Genomic DNA, 3,810 nt, shown 5'->3' on the forward strand with positions numbered 1-3,810 from the left:
AGTCGGACATTATCAAGGAATGGAGACATTTCCCAAACAAGCATAAGCATGAATCCTCTCGTATCTACTCCATGTACTCCTTATCATCTTCGTATTGCTATTCTAGTGCTATGATATGTAGACTCTTTGGAGTTTCTGATTTAGGTTGATTTTCCATAAAAATGGTGCCTTTAATGGAAGCAACAATTAACTCTTATATCATGGATTGGGCAACCATTTTATTAGATAAAATGGTCAACCAAATCCTTGATTATAGAAGAAATAGGTTTGTAACTACCTGGATATGAGCACCTACATTATGGATACCATTTGTTTCAATTCTGACTTCCCCATTCTAGGTTGGAAATGGACTCCTCAAGACCTAGCTCCTATTCACATTTATCATAAGTTTTTTTGGAAGGCCCATTATAAAGATCATATATATAGAATTTGCCATGGTTTTGTTATACCCGTCCATCAGGCCATTTTCAACAAACTTGCTCCTCAGTTATCTGATGAACCTAGCATTGACCTAACATCAATCAGTAGTTGGTTCGGCGAAGAAAATTTCACCTATTTTAGACTTTTTGGCAACATCACAGATACACATGTTCTCCCATTGTATATTCATGATAAACTATTGGCCAGAGAAATAGCTTATTAGATAACGGAAAAAGGAATGTCCAAGAAATTGAAAGAGTCCAAGAAACAAATTTGGTCAGCATTTCCCCTCCACTGTGGTACTTACTTACTACATGATTTCAAACATGTAGAGAAAGAGGCAGAGAAGATAAAAATTTTGAAGTTAGCAGTCATTCCTAAGAGACAATATGACCCAAACAATGTGGCTTACAACTTTACCACTCAGGTGAAAATTGCCAAATTTAAACATGAGAAAGATGAATATGATGACTTGTTCGCTTCAGTTGATTTTTTTACATAGGTCAAACATTTAGCAGGGATCAAATTGGTAGCAGGGGGGATAGATAATTTTATGCAGTTCAGGACACAGAGGTTACAAACACTACTTCTGGATTTATTGAAAACTACCCCTATCATGCAGATACAAGCCAAAATGATGAAAACACTACCCCTATGGTGCAGCAAGAAGGCCACAGTGAAGAAAAAACTACAACGAAGACACCTGAAAAGGTGCATACAAATGAAAAGAATAGTGAGCTCCTAGATACCGATGTGCATATTGATTCCAGATTAATCAAGGAGTGGGAGCAGTTTGATCAAATGATCAAGAACCAGAACGACTCCCAAAACATCATTATGCCAAAATCAACCGCAACACAAGAGCCTAGTGTTACCAATATTCCAATTGAAGGGGTAGTCGTCACAATTAACACTCACCACGATATTGAAATAATTGTAGAAAATCCTTTCGAAGAGATTGTATTGAAGTTTGAGGAAACACCACCCCTCGATGTGTTTTACAATCCAAAGCATAGGGTTGTGGTCAAAAGACAGAGGAAAAAGAGAAAAATTGACCAAGGACCCTTCTCAAGTCCTCAAGCTGAACTTATGAATCTGGTATAGAAAGACTCAGAAGTCAATCCTTTTGAGGATTTAACAAATTTATCTCAATATGCAGGTGCCTATACACTCGCTACAATGGACAAGGCCTCCAAAGTTAGCCAACTAATGAAGGAAAAGGATCTAAGGATCAGCCAACTTGAAGAGAAAACAATAGTGGAACATCAGAAGATCAGTCAGCTTGAGCAATAGCTAGCGGAGAAAAAACAACAGAATGAGCAACTGAAAGAATAGTTAAATCAGGAGAAACAAAATATTGATCAGCAAGCTCTACAAAAATAACAAGAATTGTCCCAAGAACTCAATAGGCTTCAAGTGTCACTTCAGTAGGAAAAGAAGTCCAAACAAGAACAAATCGCACAGTTGCAATTATAGGTAGAGAAGTTAAAATGTTATCCAAAGATTGATGAATTCAAAAAAGAAGCCCTGGAAGTGACTAAAGCCTTATCTCAACAAATAAATATCCTTTTCCGTAAAATATCATTGGTTGACCCATTATGAAACATCACTGCATCACTCATTGAATAGGCAGTTGACACTAGGGTAGAATTTGAAAACCCAGAAAATAAGGTGACAAAATTTCTCTCTTGGAAAAATACAGAAGAAGGCATGGCTGCTATTCTACCAAAAGTCCAAGAATAGCACAAAGAAATATTGTTTTCGTAGTTGGAATCACAGTTAATAAAGGCCGAAAGAGCTACTTACAGAGCCAGGGCTACAATGAACAGTGTGATTGAGTTGGTAAATGACAGCTTATATGGAGCTAACCTGAACTCTAATTTCTCTCCAGGGAAGCTCCCCAAATCAAAAGCACTAGAAGATCAATGGAGTCAGGGTCTAGCTAGCAGAGAAGAAGAAATCAGCAGTGCAAAACTTGACTTGGGATGCATTTTGGTTTTTTCTAGTCAAGCCACATAGCCAGTTGATGGCCACCAAATGCCTTGCCGATGGTGTCAATCTCATGGTTCCCGAACTTTGAGATGCCACGTACATAGGTCAACTACATTCTAGGCTGAGTCATCCATCAGAAATTTAGGGAATGCTCTTAACTTGTCAGCTGCAAGTGCAAGAGAAGAATTAGATACAATGAATCAGTTCAAAGGCTATCACACTGTTATTTCCATAAATCAAATCCTAGATTTTCATGTTTATAGTTTCAACAACACAAAGCAATTTTTATTGATAGTTAGTTTTTATTTTATTATTTAATCCATTTCATGTCTTTGAAGAAAGGGTCTTCAATTTGCATAAAAACATGACTTGAGAAGTTACAGTTTTGTACTTCTAAATATACTTTTTTATCATTAATGGATCAAGGTGATACATTTTTGTGAAGAAACTTTTTCAAGACCTGTACTGTTGTATATCCTGGAAGTTTTCTCAAATAATAAAGTGGAATCAGAGTGTTATTTACATTGGAAAGACTCAAATGCATGTGGTATTTCTATTACTGTTCTTTTGTTTTGTTTCCTTATGTGATGAAGCATTCTTTTTAAAAGTTTCTATAGTTGATATATGTATGCTCTTCAAATAATTCTTTATCGTGTCATTTCCGAAGATCTAGAATTGTTATATTTCAAAGATATATATCAGTGATATACATTGTTATGAATGCGATATGTTTTTATAATCACTTTGTTTAATTTCTTAAACAAGGTAATCATTATATATGAATCCATCTTTCTATTGATAATTAAGCCATTTATATGGTTATTTATCTGTTAGGAATAACTAGAAATCGCATTATTTATAGAATACCCAGTTTAGATAAGTATATTTGTATACTTTTGAGTTATAGGTTAAAACGATTATCATCTTCATTATACATTACAAAACAATCATCCATCAAATCATACATTACTGGGAAACCGGTCCCATACTATCCAGTGGAAACCACCATACCAAATGGAAAAGGAGTTGTACTAACGTCCGGACCGGGTGGTTATCCCCAATGATGGTGTTGGGATTTTAGAGGCATCAGAAGGAGGGCATGAACTATGAATGGTAGTAGAATCTAAATCCATAGGCCATTCTAAGAGTAAAACTCCCTCACCATCTCCTCCAAATTCTCCTTCGCATTCTAAATCTCCTATTTTTAAGCGAGAAGTTGAAAAGGAAAATACAACACCCACTGCTAAAAACTTAAACACACCTGACAATTCTTCTCTTAAACCCCATGAAGTATAGTGCTTGATTCATAAACTCCAAGGGTTTTCGACATAACATGAATAGTATGAATTATCCCAAGGTAGTGTGACTTTGCAATATATTCCATCCCAGCCTCTTACA

The sequence above is a fragment of the Pinus tabuliformis genome, chromosome 9 (assembly GCF_031772625.1).
Source record: "Pinus tabuliformis cultivar Carrire ecotype Pingquan chromosome 9, CPIR1, whole genome shotgun sequence".
Classification (NCBI taxonomy): domain Eukaryota; kingdom Viridiplantae; phylum Streptophyta; class Pinopsida; order Pinales; family Pinaceae; genus Pinus; species Pinus tabuliformis.